General features: G+C 41.4%; 2 pseudogenes; both read right to left on the bottom strand.

Moving 5' to 3' along the window:
- Positions 1–221: 221 nt before the first annotated feature.
- LOC148185430 (uncharacterized) lies at positions 222–7,258 on the bottom strand (annotated as a pseudogene).
- A 3,248-nt stretch (positions 7,259–10,506) lies between these two features.
- LOC148185431 (uncharacterized) lies at positions 10,507–12,789 on the bottom strand (annotated as a pseudogene).
- Positions 12,790–21,719: the final 8,930 nt, after the last annotated feature.

A 21,719-nucleotide genomic window follows, 5' to 3' on the forward strand; every position in this document is an offset into this window, starting at 1 on the left:
TCAGATGCTACAGTCTGTACAGTATATCTGATTTTGAGCACAACCTGGTTACATGAACAAAAAGAACTTTGAGAACTGTGAGATTGTAAGTGCCATTTGTTTATTTTAAAATTTGTAGTGCACTTTATGTACAGTTCAGTGTACTGTTTAACAGAGCGTTTACTGTGTGAAATAAATACTTTTCTAAAGAAAAAATTCACAATGCATTTCACTGTAACAGGTCACACACATCTTCTGGTGATTGCAATAAGACACTTAACTGCATCTTTGAAAGGGCCATAGTTATTGTGAACCACATTTTGGTGTAGTGACAGCAAGTCAAAGTGGGAATTAAACTCAGTTTCAGCCATTTGTTGAGCTTCTTCAGAGGTGAAAGGGACACATCCCAAAATGGATTCTCTTTTCAAGGCGGATCCCAACTCCTGCTGATACAGATCAGCTGCAACACCACCAACAGGCAGGAGATCCTCGGGAAGTTTGGCAGGACACCCTTCTTTAGCCAGCTCATTTGGGATTCCCTTACCTGCAAGACAGGGCAATGAGTAGTGAGATTGAAGGAATTACAGTGATGGGTCAAAACTTGAATGGCAAAATTGTTTGAGCAATCATCAGCATTTTAGAAATTTGAGTTGTCAATACTGAATTTGAACGTAATTTTGTGTTATTTTATTCTTGTTCAGATGTTTCGAGGCCCATCTGTTTTTGAGAATACAGTTGAACTGCAAAACTCTTCTATATTCAAGAAAAAAAAAGCTCTTGTGTCAGTATTGGCAGAGATCCAAATTCTGGGATTGGATGGGAGCTGAAAACATAATTGGATCTCTAGCAGAATCATACCAGGGATGCTGTGTGCATTCCATGCTTCTACGACATTTGTGAGGCCAATCCTAGCCATCTGGCAGGTGAGGTTTGATACGCAATACTTTGATAAGTTGTCCTCCATATCCAGTTCTTCCTGGTCCAACAGCTGTACCAAAGCCGTCTTCAATGGGTAGTTGACTCACAGATTCACCTCAACCCACATTCTCTCTATCACATGGTTCTGTGTGGGTTTTAAGGACAGTGTCAGTCTGCATGCTCTCATTAGAAGTATGCATCAATTCCAAGACACCAGGACAGCTTGACACACTTACCCTTGTAGAAGGTGTCTGAATGTAGGGCTGCCTTTGAAGATTGTGTCTGTGCTCTGCCAGCATTTCCTGGATGAATAACATCAGGTAAAACTCTCTCCCACAGTCAACTCTGACCTGGTCCCATAGTCCATAGGAAAGCACAGCAGGTCTGAGAATAAACAAACAAAAATATGACCTTTTATATCAAATTAACTCTCCTGTTGTTAGGGAAGAAGGAAAAAAGAGAGGAAGGGAGGAAAGGAAAGAAGGATGAAATAAAGAAGGAAAGGGATGAAGGAAAGAGGGGGGTATCAAAGGAGGAAGGAAAGAGAGAAGGAGGAGGGAATGAAAGAAGGATAAAGGAGGAAGGTGAGATGAAAGAAAGCATTATGGGACGTCTAGTGTAACAATCCTACCATTACACCTCCTCCTTTTAGCTAAAGTAATACTCATTTTCAACCAAACAACAATAAAGCATTTGACAGCTTGTATGAACATTAATGTACTGTATACTCATTTCAACATAAACATTGTAATGCTTCTCCGTTTTCTTTCTGTTAACACCATAAACACAAACTGTCCCAGAACTTCATAAACAGCATTTTGAACATTCGTTTTGTCACTTGAACAAACAGGTGTCCTCTATTTCACCAATCTAGCCTATAAGGAGGTCTTACAACTTGACCAAACCGTGGAAAGAAATCTGTAGCTCTAAGGTGACTCCTGTTTCTTCTTAGAAAACCTCTATCAGTCTCAACCATGTAAAATCTGGGATTACTGGCAGGTCTAACTACTGCTCCTGTAGTTCCTTCTGTAATAATCCAAACTTTCTGTCCCAGTTGTTAAGTTTTGGAAGTTTTCTGGTACGGTGGTTCAGGTTGTAGTGTTTTGCCTGCACTCACCTCCCCTCCTCATCCTTCTTTTGTAAACCTTGCAAGTCCAGCCACTTAGGATCCAGCTTGGGTGTGGGCTGAGGTAGAGGTGTGCAGGTATCTCCCATTAGCACCTGAGCTGGTGAGAATCCATGTTCCACCGGGATGCCTCTGTACACCAGCAGTGCTCTGTTGAAGTCATTGTCCTTTTCCCCACAAGTCCTTGATGATATGAACAGTATGTTTAGCCTCCCCTTTGGCCTGGGGGTACCAGGGGCTGCTCGTGATGTGCCTGAACTGGTACTCCTTCGCAAACTGCTTGAACTGTTCTGATTAAAACTGCGGCCCGTTATCTGATATCACAGTCTCTGCAGTTCCATGTCTAGCAAAGGCCTCTTTAACAGCACTGATAGTGACCTCTGCCGACATGTATTTGAGTTGTGCTACTTCAATATATCTTGAGAAAAAGTCAATGATCAAAAGGTACTGTTTCTTTGACCACTCAAACAGATCCATGCCTACCTTCTGCCATGGGCGGTGTGGAAGTGGAGTGGGTAACAGTGGTTCACGGTTCTGTAGTCTGTATTTTTGACATGTTTCACACTTGTCCACCATTTGGCCTATCTGTGCTGCGATGCCGGGCCACCAGACTGACTCCTTGGCTCTAGCCCTGCATTTCGAGATCCCTTGATGGCCTTCGTGCAGATGCTGCAGAACGTCTCCTCTCAGAGGTGATGGTATCACAAGTCTGTCTCCTTTCATGAGAAACGTCATACAGATTTGGAGAAAAAAGTCAACTTCATAGATAACAGTGTAAATATACATAGATATTTTTGGGAGTCAAAGTCATAAGTATTGAAATGTCCTCATCTATATAGGCTACTGTTTAGGCTTGTCTTCTGATAGGTTGAATTCCCACTGTAGCCTGGATGCACTTTAATTTGTTGTGGTGCGGTATTTAGTTGTCCTTGCATGAATGACCTTTTTTGTTTCTTGTGCTGTATTTGATTTCAATCTGTGTTTACTGCCCTCATTGAGAGTTTGTGTTTCTAATTGTTCAAAAAAAGGGAAAAAAAACCAAACAAAAGTAACTTGGGGATACATTTTTATCTTATGTGTGAACATGTTACACTGTAATGACGTGGCCGTAGCATTTGTGTTACTTTTAATAAATTGCATTTTTCATTCTATCCGGTTAAACAGGTCAGTGCCAGTAGTCTGTACATTACAGATGATGCAAACAGAGCCATTCTGCCAGAGGCAGCGGGCATTTTTCCACCTTCGATCTTAACAATCGCATGCATTATGAGCTCCATGGAGAGCCAGAGCAAAGCCAGCCACCTGCAAGCAGAGCACCTCCACCCATTGCTGCTGTCCCCTCTTTTCACTTCATGCACCGAGCCTCATCATCTTCTGCTTCTACGTCTAATGAAAGTGCAACTTCACATGGAATTCCACGAGCTGGTGCCAAGATCCCAGCAAAATCATTCCATAGCTACAGTACATACAATATGCAGCTGATCCCTGCTGCTAAACTTTTATCCTATGATATATTTACTGTTACAAAAAAAGAACACTGCCTTCAAGTCAGACATTTAACCAGATTTTCTTTAAGGATGAACTCAATAGTGATTTTGAACCATCTGTGATTTATACCCAGGTCAGTCCATATTGGTGAAATAGTGAATGGCAAGCTCAGTACTTCCATGACAATGGCCATTCGCTTTTCGGAAGCTGAGGCAAATGTTGAAGGAAGAACTGCAAAGGTGCAGGCTGCCATAAACTCTGATGAGTCACTTACCCTAACAGACAGCCAAGGAAATGAAATCTTGGACTGCGAAGGCATAAGAAGTAAGTTGTATGATCAGAAATTGTTTGTGTGTTTTTAATGAACTTTAAAGATTTGAAATACATTAAGTGAAGTTAATGTTGTCTGACTCTTTAGGTTCCAAGTACTGGATCTCAAACTCCAGGAAAGTCTATGCCATCACTGACTATGACTTTGTGGAGTTACAGAATGGAAGAAGAGCCAAAGTAAGGTCATACAACATTTGATGTGAAGATGAAATCATATCATTTTAAACAAAGCAAGTGTTAATTTGCAATAGCTGCAACCACATGATATGCACATTTCTGAAATGCAGGATGGTAGGGCCAGCCCAGCCTGCTCAGCCACCCTACATTTTGAAATTTCCAACACCCCTTTTAGCCATTTCGACTTCACACACTTGACCTTCATGCCAAATTTCAGGTTCCTGCATCCACAAACACACACACACGCCACCATACCAGATTTCAGCCTCTAAGCTCGCAGCCCTAGTTAGTATTTAAACCTATTTTGGTAGAATTTGTTTGTGTTGATCCTGTATGAAGTCATTATGATTTGAGGCAGTTTGCCAAACTTACTGTATTTTGTCTGGAAAACTCCTAAGTTGATGCCTTTAATGAGTAAATATTCAGAAAGATTTTCAAACATTTGTTGGTGTGCACCATTGAGAAATCTTGAGTCTGTTATTTTTCTGTTAAGTCGAAGGTCCCAAGGTAGTTCAAAATCTCAAGACAGTTCAAGCCTAGAAGAAGTCATTAGTAACATTGAGCACCTGAAGCAAGCTGCTGAGAGCCTCCCTGACATCACCTCAACAATAAACCAGCTGTCTGAGCTTGTCAAGGCCAAAAGTGCAGCAGTAGCTGCTGCCTCTCTGCACCCTATTAAGGATGCCTTCACCTGTATGGTTTGTCGAGGTATGATTATGTAACAATACACAACAGAACACAATACAGCCTTCAGATAATATTCTTATTTTTTATTCAAAGTAACCATTCATATCTGTTTTCTGCATATGTTTTCTTTGTTTAAACCTTACAGCTGTGATGAAGGAGCCCATGTTTTCCACCTGCTGTGAGTCTCTGCTTGGATGCCGTACATGTGTGGAGCATTGGCTGTTAACTTCAGATCTCTGTCTGAAATGCAGACAAGATGGGTTTGCCTCCAAGCTCAACCAGGTCAAGGGTCTTTCTGCTGTCTTGTACACAGTGTCTGCAGCTTTCCATGAAGAGGAGTAACCTATTCTGGATCTGCACTAAATGTTAAATCACATCAGCTACCTCTAAGCTGTCCTCCATGTAAGTTTATAAAGGGAATAGTTAAAAACCGATTCAGATGCTACAGTCTGTACAGTATATCTGATTTTGAGCACAGCCTGGTTACATGAACAAAAAGAACTTTGAGAACTGTGAGATTGTAAGTGCCATTTGTTTATTTTAAAATTTGTAGTGCACTTTATGTACAGTTCAGTGTACTGTTTAACAGAGCGTTTACTGTGTGAAATAAATACTTTTCTAAAGAAAAAAAATTCACAATGCATTTCACTGTAACAGGTCACACACATCTTCTGGTGATTGCAATAAGACACTTAACTGCATCTTTGAAAGGGCCATAGTTATTGTGAACCACATTTTGGTGTAGTGACAGCAAGTCAAAGTGGGAATTAAACTCAGTTTCAGCCATTTGTTGAGCTTCTTCAGAGGTGAAAGGGACACATCCAAAATGGATTCTCTTTTCAAGGCGGATCCCAACTCCTGCTGATACAGATCAGCTGCAACACCACCAACAGGCAGGAGATCCTCGAAGTTTGGCAGGACACCCTTCTTTAGCCAGCTCATTTGGGATTCCCTTACCTGCAAGACAGGGCAATGAGTAGTGAGACTGAAGGAATTACAGTGATGGGTCAAAACTTGAATGGCAAAATTGTTTGAGCAATCATCAGCATTTTAGAAATTTGAGTTGTCAATACTGAATTTGAACGTAATTTTGTGTTATTTTATTCTTGTTCAGATGTTTCGAGGCCCATCTGTTTTTGAGAATACAGTTGAACTGCAAAACTCTTCTATATTCAAGAAAAAAAAAAAAAAGCTCTTGTGTCAGTATTGGCAGAGATCCAAATTCTGGGATTGGATGGGAGCTGAAAACATAATTGGATCTCTAGCAGAATCATACCAGGGATGCTGTGTGCATTCCATGCTTCTACGACATTTGTGAGGCCAATCCTAGCCATCTGGCAGGTGAGGTTTGATACGCAATACTTTGATAAGTTGTCCTCCATATCCAGTTCTTCCTGGTCCAACAGCTGTACCAAAGCCGTCTTCAATGGGTAGTTGACTCACAGATTCACCTCAACCCACATTCTCTCTATCACATGGTTCTGTGTGGGTTTTAAGGACAGTGTCAGTCTGCATGCTCTCATTAGAAGTATGCATCAATTCCAAGACACCAGGACAGCTTGACACACTTACCCTTGTAGAAGGTGTCTGAATGTAGGGCTGCCTTTGAAGATTGTGTCTGTGCTCTGCCAGCATTTCCTGGATGAATAACATCAGGTAAAACTCTCTCCCACAGTCAACTCTGACCTGGTCCCATAGTCCATAGGAAAGCACAGCAGGTCTGAGAATAAACAAACAAAAAATATGACCTTTTATATCAAATTTACTCTCCTGTTGTTAGGGGAAGAAGGAAAAAAGAGAGGAAGGGAGGAAAGGAAAGAAGGATGAAATAAAGAAGGAAAGGGATAAAAGAGAGGGGGGGGTAACGAAGGAGGAAGGAAAGAGAGAAGGAGGAGGGAATGAAAGAAGGATAAAGGAGGAAGGTGAGATGAAAGAAAGCATTATGGGACGTCTAGTGTAACAATCCTACCATTACACCTCCTCCTTTTAGCTAAAGTAATACTCATTTTCAACCAAACAACAATAAAGCATTTGACAGCTTGTATGAACATTAATGTACTGTATACTCATTTCAACATAAACATTGTAATGCTTCTCCGTTTTCTTTCTGTTAACACCATAAACACAAACTGTCCCAGAACTTCATAAACAGCATTTTGAACATTCGTTTTGTCACTTGAACAAACAGGTGTCCTCTATTTCACCAATCTAGCCTATAAGGAGGTCTTACAACTTGACCAAACCGTGGAAAGAAATCTGTAGCTCTAAGGTGACTCCTGTTTCTTCTTAGAAAACCTCTATCAGTCTCAACCATGTAAAATCTGGGATTACTGGCAGGTCTAACTACTGCTCCTGTAGTTCCTTCTGTAATAATCCAAACTTTCTGTCCCAGTTGTTAAGTTTTGGAAGTTTTCTGGTACGGTGGTTCAGGTTGTAGTGTTTTGCCTGCACTCACCTCCCCTCCTCATCCTTCTTTTGTAAACCTTGCAAGTCCAGCCACTTAGGATCCAGCTTGGGTGTGGGCTGAGGTAGAGGTGTGCAGGTATCTCCCATTAGCACCTGAGCTGGTGAGAATCCATGTTCCACCGGGATGCCTCTGTACACCAGCAGTGCTCTGTTGAAGTCATTGTCCTTTTTCCCCACAAGTCCTTGATGATATGAACAGTATGTTTAGCCTCCCCTTTGGCCTGGGGGTACCAGGGGCTGCTCGTGATGTGCCTGAACTGGTACTCCTTCGCAAACTGCTTGAACTGTTCTGATGAAAACTGCGGTCCGTTATCTGATATCACAGTCTCTGCAGTTCCATGTCTAGCAAAGGCCTCTTTAACAGCACTGATAGTGACCTCTGCCGACATGTATTTGAGTTGTGCTACTTCAATATATCTTGAGAAAAAGTCAATGATCAAAAGGTACTGTTTCTTTGACCACTCAAACAGATCCATGCCTACCTTCTGCCATGGGCGGTGTGGAAGTGGAGTGGGTAACAGTGGTTCACGGTTCTGTAGTCTGTATTTTTGACATGTTTCACACTTGTCCACCATTTGGCCTATCTGTGCTGCGATGCCGGGCCACCAGACTGACTCCTTGGCTCTAGCCCTGCATTTCGAGATCCCTTGATGGCCTTCGTGCAGATGCTGCAGAACGTCTCCTCTCAGAGGTGATGGTATCACAAGTCTGTCTCCTTTCATGAGAAACGTCATACAGATTTGGAGAAAAAGTCAACTTCATAGATAACAGTGTAAATATACATAGATATTTTTGGGAGTCAAAGTCATAAGTATTGAAATGTCCTCATCTATATAGGCTACTGTTTAGGCTTGTCTTCTGATAGGTTGAATTCCCACTGTAGCCTGGATGCACTTTAATTTGTTGTGGTGCGGTATTTAGTTGTCCTTGCATGAATGACCTTTTTTGTTTCTTGTGCTGTATTTGATTTCAATCTGTGTTTACTGCCCTCATTGAGAGTTTGTGTTTCTAATTGTTCAAAAAAAGGGAAAAAAAACCAAACAAAAGTAACTTGGGGATACATTTTTATCTTATGTGTGAACATGTTACACTGTAATGACGTGGCCGTAGCATTTGTGTTACTTTTAATAAATTGCATTTTTCATTCTATCCGGTTAAACAGGTCAGTGCCAGTAGTCTGTACATTACAGATGATGCAAACAGAGCCATTCTGCCAGAGGCAGCGGGCATTTTTCCACCTTCGATCTTAACAATCGCATGCATTATGAGCTCCATGGAGAGCCAGAGCAAAGCCAGCCACCTGCAAGCAGAGCACCTCCACCCATTGCTGCTGTCCCCTCTTTTCACTTCATGCACCGAGCCTCATCATCTTCTGCTTCTACGTCTAATGAAAGTGCAACTTCACATGGAATTCCACGAGCTGGTGCCAAGATCCCAGCAAAATCATTCCATAGCTACAGTACATACAATATGCAGCTGATCCCTGCTGCTAAACTTTTATCCTATGATATATTTACTGTTACAAAAAAAAGAACACTGCCTTCAAGTCAGACATTTAACCAGATTTTCTTTAAGGATGAACTCAATAGTGATTTTGAACCATCTGTGATTTATACCCAGGTCAGTCCATATTGGTGAAATAGTGAATGGCAAGCTCAGTACTTCCATGACAATGGCCATTCGCTTTTCGGAAGCTGAGGCAAATGTTGAAGGAAGAACTGCAAAGGTGCAGGCTGCCATAAACTCTGATGAGTCACTTACCCTAACAGACAGCCAAGGAAATGAAATCTTGGACTGCGAAGGCATAAGAAGTAAGTTGTATGATCAGAAATTGTTTGTGTGTTTTTAATGAACTTTAAAGATTTGAAATACATTAAGTGAAGTTAATGTTGTCTGACTCTTTAGGTTCCAAGTACTGGATCTCAAACTCCAGGAAAGTCTATGCCATCACTGACTATGACTTTGTGGAGTTACAGAATGGAAGAAGAGCCAAAGTAAGGTCATACAACATTTGATGTGAAGATGAAATCATATCATTTTAAACAAAGCAAGTGTTAATTTGCAATAGCTGCAACCACATGATATGCACATTTCTGAAATGCAGGATGGTAGGGCCAGCCCAGCCTGCTCAGCCACCCTACATTTTGAAATTTCCAACACCCCTTTTAGCCATTTCGACTTCACACACTTGACCTTCATGCCAAATTTCAGGTTCCTGCATCCACAAACACACACACGCCACCATACCAGATTTCAGCCTCTAAGCTCGCAGCCCTAGTTAGTATTTAAACCTATTTTGGTAGAATTTGTTTGTGTTGATCCTGTATGAAGTCATTATGATTTGAGGCAGTTTGCCAAACTTACTGTATTTTGTCTGGAAAACTCCTAAGTTGATGCCTTTAATGAGTAAATATTCAGAAAGATTTTCAAACATTTGTTGGTGTGCACCATTGAGAAATCTTGAGTCTGTTATTTTTCTGTTAAGTCGAAGGTCCCAAGGTAGTTCAAAATCTCAAGACAGTTCAAGCCTAGAAGAAGTCATTAGTAACATTGAGCACCTGAAGCAAGCTGCTGAGAGCCTCCCTGACATCACCTCAACAATAAACCAGCTGTCTGAGCTTGTCAAGGCCAAAAGTGCAGCAGTAGCTGCTGCCTCTCTGCACCCTATTAAGGATGCCTTCACCTGTATGGTTTGTCGAGGTATGATTATGTAACAATACACAACAGAACACAATACAGCCTTCAGATAATATTCTTATTTTTATTCAAAGTAACCATTCATATCTGTTTTCTGCATATGTTTTCTTTGTTTAAACCTTACAGCTGTGATGAAGGAGCCCATGTTTTCCACCTGCTGTGAGTCTCTGCTTGGATGCCGTACATGTGTGGAGCATTGGCTGTTAACTTCAGATCTCTGTCTGAAATGCAGACAAGATGGGTTTGCCTCCAAGCTCAACCAGGTCAAGGGTCTTTCTGCTGTCTTGTACACAGTGTCTGCAGCTTTCCATGAAGAGGAGTAACCTATTCTGGATCTGCACTAAATGTTAAATCACATCAGCTACCTCTAAGCTGTCCTCCATGTAAGTTTATAAAGGGAATAGTTAAAAACCGATTCAGATGCTACAGTCTGTACAGTATATCTGATTTTGAGCACAGCCTGGTTACATGAACAAAAAGAACTTTGAGAACTGTGAGATTGTAAGTGCCATTTGTTTATTTTAAAATTTGTAGTGCACTTTATGTACAGTTCAGTGTACTGTTTAACAGAGCGTTTACTGTGTGAAATAAATACTTTTCTAAAGAAAAAAATTCACAATGCATTTCACTGTAACAGGTCACACACATCTTCTGGTGATTGCAATAAGACACTTAACTGCATCTTTGAAAGGGCCATAGTTATTGTGAACCACATTTTGGTGTAGTGACAGCAAGTCAAAGTGGGAATTAAACTCAGTTTCAGCCATTTGTTGAGCTTCTTCAGAGGTGAAAGGGACACATCCAAAAATGGATTCTCTTTTCAAGGCGGATCCCAACTCCTGCTGATACAGATCAGCTGCAACACCACCAACAGGCAGGAGATCCTCGGGAAGTTTGGCAGGACACCCTTCTTTAGCCAGCTCATTTGGGATTCCCTTACCTGCAAGACAGGGCAATGAGTAGTGAGACTGAAGGAATTACAGTGATGGGTCAAAACTTGAATGGCAAAATTGTTTGAGCAATCATCAGCATTTTAGAAATTTGAGTTGTCAATACTGAATTTGAACGTAATTTTGTGTTATTTTATTCTTGTTCAGATGTTTCGAGGCCCATCTGTTTTTGAGAATACAGTTGAACTGCAAAACTCTTCTATATTCAAGAAAAAAAAAGCTTTGGTGTCAGTATTGGCAGAGATCCAAATTCTGGGATTGGATGGGAGCTGAAAACATAATTGGATCTCTAGCAGAATCATACCAGGGATGCTGTGTGCATTCCATGCTTCTACGACATTTGTGAGGCCAATCCTAGCCATCTGGCAGGTGAGGTTTGATACGCAATACTTTGATAAGTTGTCCTCCATATCCAGTTCTTCCTGGTCCAACAGCTGTACCAAAGCCGTCTTCAATGGGTAGTTGACTCACAGCATTCACCTCAACCCACATTCTCTCTATCACATGGTTCTGTGTGGGTTTTAAGGACAGTGTCAGTCTGCATGCTCTCATTAGAAGTATGCATCAATTCCAAGACACCAGGACAGCTTGACACACTTACCCTTGTAGAAGGTGTCTGAATGTAGGGCTGCCTTTGAAGATTGTGTCTGTGCTCTGCCAGCATTTCCTGGATGAATAACATCAGGTAAAACTCTCTCCCACAGTCAACTCTGACCTGGTCCCATAGTCCATAGGAAAGCACAGCAGGTCTGAGAATAAACAAACAAAAAATATGACCTTTTATATCAAATTAACTCTCCTGTTGTTAGGGGAAGAAGGAAAAAAGAGAGGAAGGGAGGAAAGGAAAGAAGGATGAAATAAAGAAGGAAAGGGATGAAGGAAAGAGGGGGGTATCAAAGGAGGAAGGAAAGAGAGAAGGAGGAGGGAATGAAAGAAGGATAAAGGAGGAAGGTGAGATGAAAGAAAGCATTATGGGACGTCTAGTGTAACAATCCTACCATTACACCTCCTCCTTTTAGCTAAAGTCATACTCATTTTCAACCAAACAACAATAAAGCATTTGACAGCTTGTATGAACATTAATGTACTGTATACTCATTTCAACATAAACATTGTAATGCTTCTCCGTTTTCTTTCTGTTAACACCATAAACACAAACTGTCTCAGAACTGCATAAACAGCATTTTGAACATTCGTTTTGTCACTTAAACAAACAGGTGTCCTCTATTTCACCAATCTAGCCTATAAGGAGGTCTTACAACTTGTCCAAACCGTGGAAAGAAATCTGTAGCTCTAAGGTGACTCCTGTTTCTTCTTAGAAAACCTGTCAGTCTCAACCATGTAAGATCTGGGATTACTGGCAGGTCTAACTACTGCTCCTGTAGTTCCTTCTGTAATAATCCAAACTTTCTGTCCCAGTTGTTAGTTTTGGAAGTGGTCTGGTACGGTGGTTCAGGTTGTAGTGTTTTGCCTGCCCTCACCTCCCCTCCTCATCCTTCTTTCGTAAACCTTGCAAGTCTGGTCACTTAGGATCCAGTTTGGGTGTGGGCTGAGGTAGAGAGGTGTGCAGGTTTCTCCCCATTAGCATCTGAGCTGTCGAGGATCCATGTTCCACCGGGATGCCTCTGTACACCAGCAGTGCTCTGTTGAAGTCATTGTCCTTTTTCCCCACAAGTCCTTGATGATATGAACAGTGTGTTTAGCCTCCCCTTTGGCCTGGGGGTACCAGGGGCTGCTCGTGATGTGCCTGAACTGGTACTCCTTCGCAAACTGCTTGAACTGTTCTGATGAAAACTGCGGTCCGTTATCTGATATCACAGTCTCTGCAGTTCCATGTCTAGCAAAGGCCTCTTTAACAGCACTGATAGTGACCTCTGCCGACATGTATTTGAGTTGTCCTACTTCAATATATCTTGAGAACAACTCAATGATCAAAAGGTACTGTTTCTTTGACCACTCAAACAGATCCATGCCTACCTTCTGCCATGGGCGGTGTGGAAGTGGAGTGGGTAACAGTGGTTCACGGTTCTGTAGTCTGTATTTTTGACATGTTTCACACTTGTCCACCATTTGGCCTATCTGTGCTGCGATGCCGGGCCACCAGACTGACTCCTTGGCTCGAGCCCAGCATTTCGAGATCCCTTGATGGCCTTCGTGCAGACGCTGCAGAACGTCTCCTCTCAGAGGTGATGGTATCACAAGTCTGTCTCCTTTCATGAGAAACGTCATACAGATTTGGAGAAAAAAGTCAACTTCATAGATAACAGTGTAAATATACATAGATATTTTTGGGAGTCAAAGTCATAAGTATTGAAATGTCCTCATCTATATAGGCTACTGTTTAGGCTTGTCTTCTGATAGGTTGAATTCCCACTGTAGCCTGGATGCACTTTAATTTGTTGTGGTGCGGTATTTAGTTGTCCTTGCATGAATGACCTTTTTTGTTTCTTGTGCTGTATTTGATTTCAATCTGTGTTTACTGCCCTCATTGAGAGTTTGTGTTTCTAATTGTTCAAAAAGGGAAAAAAAACCAAACAAAAGTAACTTGGGGATACATTTTTATCTTATGTGTGAACATGTTACACTGTAATGACGTGGCCGTAGCATTTGTGTTACTTTTAATAAATTGCATTTTTCATTCTATCCGGTTAAACAGGTCAGTGCCAGTAGTCTGTACATTACAGATGATGCAAACAGAGCCATTCTGCCAGAGGCAGCGGGGCATTTTTCCACCTTCGATCTTAACAATCGCATGCATTATGAGCTCCATGGAGAGCCAGAGCAAAGCCAGCCACCTGCAAGCAGAGCACCTCCACCCATTGCTGCTGTCCCCTCTTTCGCTTCATGCACCGAGCCTCATCATCTTCTGCTTCTACGTCTAATGAAAGTGCAACTTCACATGGAATTCCACGAGCTGGTGCCAAGATCCCAGCAAAATCATTCCATAGCTACAGTACATACAATATGCAGCTGATCCCTGCTGCTAAACTTTTATCCTATGATATATTTACTGTTACAAAAAAGAACACTGCCTTCAAGTCAGACATTTAACCAGATTTTCTTTAAGGATGAACTCAATAGTGATTTTGAACCATCTGTGATTTATACCCAGGTCAGTCCATATTGGTGAAATAGTGAATGGCAAGCTCAGTACTTCCATGACAATGGCCATTCGCTTTTCGGAAGCTGAGGCAAATGTTGAAGGAAGAACTGCAAAGGTGCAGGCTGCCATAAACTCTGATGAGTCACTTACCCTAACAGACAGCCAAGGAAATGAAATCTTGGACTGCGAAGGCATAAGAAGTAAGTTGTATGATCAGAAATTGTTTGTGTGTTTTTTAATGAACTTTAAAGATTTGAAATACATTAAGTGAAGTTAATGTTGTCTGACTCTTTAGGTTCCAAGTACTGGATCTCAAACTCCAGGAAAGTCTATGCCATCACTGACTATGACTTTGTGGAGTTACAGAATGGAAGAAGAGCCAAAGTAAGGTCATACAACATTTGATGTGAAGATGAAATCATATCATTTTAAACAAAGCAAGTGTTAATTTGCAATAGCTGCAACCACATGATATGCACATTTCTGAAATGCAGGATGGTAGGGCCAGCCCAGCCTGCTCAGCCACCCTACATTTTGAAATTTCCAACACCCCTTTTAGCCATTTCGACTTCACACACTTGACCTTCATGCCAAATTTCAGGTTCCTGCATCCACAAACACACACACACGCCACCATACCAGATTTCAGCCTCTAAGCTCGCAGCCCTAGTTAGTATTTAAACCTATTTTGGTAGAATTTGTTTGTGTTGATCCTGTATGAAGTCATTATGATTTGAGGCAGTTTGCCAAACTTACTGTATTTTGTCTGGAAAACTCCTAAGTTGATGCCTTTAATGAGTAAATATTCAGAAAGATTTTCAAACATTTGTTGGTGTGCACCATTGAGAAATCTTGAGTCTGTTATTTTTCTGTTAAGTCGAAGGTCCCAAGGTAGTTCAAAATCTCAAGACAGTTCAAGCCTAGAAGAAGTCATTAGTAACATTGAGCACCTGAAGCAAGCTGCTGAGAGCCTCCCTGACATCACCTCAACAATAAACCAGCTGTCTGAGCTTGTCAAGGCCAAAAGTGCAGCAGTAGCTGCTGCCTCTCTGCACCCTATTAAGGATGCCTTCACCTGTATGGTTTGTCGAGGTATGATTATGTAACAATACACAACAGAACACAATACAGCCTTCAGATAATATTCTTATTTTTATTCAAAGTAACCATTCATATCTGTTTTCTGCATATGTTTTCTTTGTTTAAACCTTACAGCTGTGATGAAGGAGCCCATGTTTTCCACCTGCTGTGAGTCTCTGCTTGGATGCCGTACATGTGTGGAGCATTGGCTGTTAACTTCAGATCTCTGTCTGAAATGCAGACAAGATGGGTTTGCCTCCAAGCTCAACCAGGTCAAGGGTCTTTCTGCTGTCTTGTACACAGTGTCTGCAGCTTTCCATGAAGAGGAGTAACCTATTCTGGATCTGCACTAAATGTTAAATCACATCAGCTACCTCTAAGCTGTCCTCCATGTAAGTTTATAAAGGGAATAGTTAAAAACCGATTCAGATGCTACAGTCTGTACAGTATATCTGATTTTGAGCACAGCCTGGTTACATGAACAAAAAAGAACTTTGAGAACTGTGAGATTGTAAGTGCCATTTGTTTATTTTAAAATTTGTAGTGCACTTTATGTACAGTTCAGTGTACTGTTTAACAGAGCGTTTACTGTGTGAAATAAATACTTTTCTAAAGAAAAAATTCACAATGCATTTCACTGTAACAGGTCACACACATCTTCTGGTGATTGCAATAAGACACTTAACTGCATCTTTGAAAGGGCCATAGTTATTGTGAACCACATTTTGGTGTAGTGACAGCAAGTCAAAGTGGGAATTAAACTCAGTTTCAGCCATTTGTTGAGCTTCTTCAGAGGTGAAAGGGACACATCCAAAATGGATTCTCTTTTCAAGGCGGATCCCAACTCCTGCTGATACAGATCAGCTGCAACACCACCAACAGGCAGGAGATCCTCGAAGTTTGGCAGGACACCCTTCTTTAGCCAGCTCATTTGGGATTCCCTTACCTGCAAGACAGGGCAATGAGTAGTGAGACTGAAGGAATTACAGTGATGGGTCAAAACTTGAATGGCAAAATTGTTTGAGCAATCATCAGCATTTTAGAAATTTGAGTTGTCAATACTGAATTTGAACGTAATTTTGTGTTATTTTATTCTTGTTCAGATGTTTCGAGGCCCATCTGTTTTTGAGAATACAGTTGAACTGCAAAACTCTTCTATATTCAAGAAAAAAAAAAAAGCTCTTGTGTCAGTATTGGCAGAGATCCAAATTCTGGGATTGGATGGGAGCTGAAAACATAATTGGATCTCTAGCAGAATCATACCAGGGATGCTGTGTGCATTCCATGCTTCTACGACATTTGTGAGGCCAATCCTAGCCATCTGGCAGGTGAGGTTTGATACGCAATACTTTGATAAGTTGTCCTCCATATCCAGTTCTTCCTGGTCCAACAGCTGTACCAAAGCCGTCTTCAATGGGTAGTTGACTCACAGATTCACCTCAACCCACATTCTCTCTATCACATGGTTCTGTGTGGGTTTTAAGGACAGTGTCAGTCTGCATGCTCTCATTAGAAGTATGCATCAATTCCAAGACACCAGGACAGCTTGACACACTTACCCTTGTAGAAGGTGTCTGAATGTAGGGCTGCCTTTGAAGATTGTGTCTGTGCTCTGCCAGCATTTCCTGGATGAATAACATCAGGTAAAACTCTCCCACAGTCAACTCTGACCTGGTCCCATAGTCCATAGGAAAGCACAGCAGGTCTGAGAATAAACAAACAAAAATATTACCTTTTATATCAAATTAACTCTCCTGTTGTTAGGGGAAGAAGGAAAAAAGAGAGGAAGGGAGGAAAGGAAAGAAGGATGAAATAAAGAAGGAAAGGGATGAAGGAAAGAGGGGTATCAAAGGAGGAAGGAAAGAGAGAAGGAGGAGGGAATGAAAGAAGGATAAAGGAGGAAGGTGAGATGAAAGAAAGCATTATGGGACGTCTAGTGTAACAATCCTACCATTACACCTCCTCCTTTTAGCTAAAGTAATACTCATTTTCAACCAAACAACAATAAAGCATTTGACAGCTTGTATGAACATTAATGTACTGTATACTCATTTCAACATAAACATTGTAATGCTTCTCCGTTTTCTTTCTGTTAACACCATAAACACAAACTGTCCCAGAACTTCATAAACAGCATTTTGAACATTCGTTTTGTCACTTGAACAAACAGGTGTCCTCTATTTCACCAATCTAGCCTATAAGGAGGTCTTACAACTTGACCAAACCGTGGAAAGAAATCTGTAGCTCTAAGGTGACTCCTGTTTCTTCTTAGAAAACCTCTATCAGTCTCAACCATGTAAAATCTGGGATTACTGGCAGGTCTAACTACTGCTCCTGTAGTTCCTTCTGTAATAATCCAAACTTTCTGTCCCAGTTGTTAAGTTTTGGAAGTTTTCTGGTACGGTGGTTCAGGTTGTAGTGTTTTGCCTGCACTCACCTCCCCTCCTCATCCTTCTTTTGTAAACCTTGCAAGTCCAGCCACTTAGGATCCAGCTTGGGTGTGGGCTGAGGTAGAGGTGTGCAGGTATCTCCCATTAGCACCTGAGCTGGTGAGAATCCATGTTCCACCGGGATGCCTCTGTACACCAGCAGTGCTCTGTTGAAGTCATTGTCCTTTTTCCCCACAAGTCCTTGATGATATGAACAGTATGTTTAGCCTCACCTTTGGCCTGGACGTACCAGGGGCTGCTCGTGATGTGCCTGAACTGGTACTCCTTCGCAAACTGCTTGAACTGTTCTGATTAAAACTGCGGTCCGTTATCTGATATCACAGTCTCTGCAGTTCCATGTCTAGCAAAGGCCTCTTTAACAGCACTGATAGTGACCTCTGCCGACATGTATTTGAGTTGTGCTACTTCAATATATCTTGAGAAAAGTCAATGATCAAAAGGTACTGTTTCTTTGACCACTCAAACAGATCCATGCCTACCTTCTGCCATGGGCGGTGTGGAAGTGGAGTGGGTAACAGTGGTTCACGGTTCTGTAGTCTGTATTTTTGACATGTTTCACACTTGTCCACCATTTGGCCTATCTGTGCTGCGATGCCGGGCCACCAGACTGACTCCTTGGCTCTAGCCCTGCATTTCGAGATCCCTTGATGGCCTTCGTGCAGATGCTGCAGAACGTCTCCTCTCAGAGGTGATGGTATCACAAGTCTGTCTCCTTTCATGAGAAACGTCATACAGATTTGGAGAAACAAAGTCAACTTCATAGATAACAGTGTAAATATACATAGATATTTTTGGGAGTCAAAGTCATAAGTATTGAAATGTCCTCATCTATATAGGCTACTGTTTAGGCTTGTCTTCTGATAGGTTGAATTCCCACTGTAGACTGGATGCACTTTAATTTGTTGTGGTGCGGTATTTAGTTGTCCTTGCATGAATGACCTTTTTGTTTCTTGTGCTGTATTTGATTTCAATCTGTGTTTACTGCCCTCATTGAGAGTTTGTGTTTCTAATTGTTCAAAAAAGGGAAAAAAAACCAAACAAAAGTAACTTGGGGATACATTTTTATCTTATGTGTGAACATGTTACACTGTAATGACGTGGCCGTAGCATTTGTGTTACTTTTAATAAATTGCATTTTTCATTCTATCCGGTTAAACAGGTCAGTGCCAGTAGTCTGTACATTACAGATGATGCAAACAGAGCCATTCTGCCAGAGGCAGCGGGCATTTTTCCACCTTCGATCTTAACAATCGCATGCATTATGAGCTCCATGGAGAGCCAGAGCAAAGCCAGCCACCTGCAAGCAGAGCACCTCCACCCATTGCTGCTGTCCCCTCTTTTCACTTCATGCACCGAGCCTCATCATCTTCTGCTTCTACGTCTAATGAAAGTGAAACTTCACATGGAATTCCACGAGCTGGTGCCAAGATCCCAGCAAAATCATTCCATAGCTACAGTACATACAATATGCAGCTGATCCCTGCTGCTAAACTTTTATCCTATGATATATTTACTGTTACAAAAAAGAACACTGCCTTCAAGTCAGACATTTAACCAGATTTTCTTTAAGGATGAACTCAATAGTGATTTTGAACCATCTGTGATTTATACCCAGGTCAGTCCATATTGGTGAAATAGTGAATGGCAAGCTCAGTACTTCCATGACAATGGCCATTCGCTTTTCGGAAGCTGAGGCAAATGTTGAAGGAAGAACTGCAAAGGTGCAGGCTGCCATAAACTCTGATGAGTCACTTACCCTAACAGACAGCCAAGGAAATGAAATCTTGGACTGCGAAGGCATAAGAAGTAAGTTGTATGATCAGAAATTGTTTGTGTGTTTTTTAATGAACTTTAAAGATTTGAAATACATTAAGTGAAGTTAATGTTGTCTGACTCTTTAGGTTCCAAGTACTGGATCTCAAACTCCAGGAAAGTCTATGCCATCACTGACTATGACTTTGTGGAGTTACAGAATGGAAGAAGAGCCAAAGTAAGGTCATACAACATTTGATGTGAAGATGAAATCATATCATTTTAAACAAAGCAAGTGTTAATTTGCAATAGCTGCAACCACATGATATGCACATTTCTGAAATGCAGGATGGTAGGGCCAGCCCAGCCTGCTCAGCCACCCTACATTTTGAAATTTCCAACACCCCTTTTAGCCATTGCGACTTCACACACTTGACCTTCATGCCAAATTTCAGGTTCCTGCATCCACAAACACACACACACGCCACCATACCAGATTTCAGCCTCTAAGCTCGCAGCCCTAGTTAGTATTTAAACCTATTTTGGTAGAATTTGTTTGTGTTGATCCTGTATGAAGTCATTATGATTTGAGGCAGTTTGCCAAACTTACTGTATTTTGTCTGGAAAACTCCTAAGTTGATGCCTTTAATGAGTAAATATTCAGAAAGATTTTCAAACATTTGTTGGTGTGCACCATTGAGAAATCTTGAGTCTGTTATTTTTCTGTTAAGTCGAAGGTCCCAAGGTAGTTCAAAATCTCAAGACAGTTCAAGCCTAGAAGAAGTCATTAGTAACATTGAGCACCTGAAGCAAGCTGCTGAGAGCCTCCCTGACATCACCTCAACAATAAACCAGCTGTCTGAGCTTGTCAAGGCCAAAAGTGCAGCAGTAGCTGCTGCCTCTCTGCACCCTATTAAGGATGCCTTCACCTGTATGGTTTGTCGAGGTATGATTATGTAACAATACACAACAGAACACAATACAGCCTTCAGATAATATTCTTATTTTTATTCAAAGTAACCATTCATATCTGTTTTCTGCATATGTTTTCTTTGTTTAAACCTTACAGCTGTGATGAAGGAGCCCATGTTTTCCACCTGCTGTGAGTCTCTGCTTGGATGCCGTACATGTGTGGAGCATTGGCTGTTAACTTCAGATCTCTGTCTGAAATGCAGACAAGATGGGTTTGCCTCCAAGCTCAACCAGGTCAAGGGTCTTTCTGCTGTCTTGTACACAGTGTCTGCAGCTTTCCATGAAGAGGAGTAACCTATTCTGGATCTGCACTAAATGTTAAATCACATCAGCTACCTCTAAGCTGTCCTCCATGTAAGTTTATAAAGGGAATAGTTAAAACCGATTCAGATGCTACAGTCTGTACAGTATATCTGATTTTGAGCACAGCCTGGTTACATGAACAAAAAGAACTTTGAGAACTGTGAGATTGTAAGTGCCATTTGTTTATTTTAAAATTTGTAGTGCACTTTATGTACAGTTCAGTGTACTGTTTAACAGAGCGTTTACTGTGTGAAATAAATACTTTTCTAAAGAAAAAATTCACAATGCATTTCACTGTAACAGGTCACACACATCTTCTGGTGATTGCAATAAGACACTTAACTGCATCTTTGAAAGGGCCATAGTTATTGTGAACCACATTTTGGTGTAGTGACAGCAAGTCAAAGTGGGAATTAAACTCAGTTTCAGCCATTTGTTGAGCTTCTTCAGAGGTGAAAGGGACACATCCAAAATGGATTCTCTTTTCAAGGCGGATCCCAACTCCTGCTGATACAGATCAGCTGCAACACCACCAACAGGCAGGAGATCCTCGGGAAGTTTGGCAGGACACCCTTCTTTAGCCAGCTCATTTGGGATTCCCTTACCTGCAAGACAGGGCAATGAGTAGTGAGACTGAAGGAATTACAGTGATGGGTCAAAACTTGAATGGCAAAATTGTTTGAGCAATCATCAGCATTTTAGAAATTTGAGTTGTCAATACTGAATTTGAACGTAATTTTGTGTTATTTTATTCTTGTTCAGATGTTTCGAGGCCCATCTGTTTTTGAGAATACAGTTGAACTGCAAAACTCTTCTATATTCAAGAAAAAAAAAGCTCTTGTGTCAGTATTGGCAGAGATCCAAATTCTGGGATTGGATGGGAGCTGAAAACATAATTGGATCTCTAGCAGAATCATACCAGGGATGCTGTGTGCATTCCATGCTTCTACGACATTTGTGAGGCCAATCCTAGCCATCTGGCAGGTGAGGTTTGATACGCAATACTTTGATAAGTTGTCCTCCATATCCAGTTCTTCCTGGTCCAACAGCTGTACCAAAGCCGTCTTCAATGGGTAGTTGACTCACAGATTCACCTCAACCCACATTCTCTCTATCACATGGTTCTGTGTGGGTTTTAAGGACAGTGTCAGTCTGCATGCTCTCATTAGAAGTATGCATCAATTCCAAGACACCAGGACAGCTTGACACACTTACCCTTGTAGAAGGTGTCTGAATGTAGG

Source organism: Plectropomus leopardus, unplaced genomic scaffold (genome assembly GCF_026936395.1).
Source record: "Plectropomus leopardus strain MGB_pleo_1.0 unplaced genomic scaffold, ASM2693639v1 Contig25, whole genome shotgun sequence".
Classification (NCBI taxonomy): domain Eukaryota; kingdom Metazoa; phylum Chordata; class Actinopteri; order Perciformes; family Serranidae; genus Plectropomus; species Plectropomus leopardus.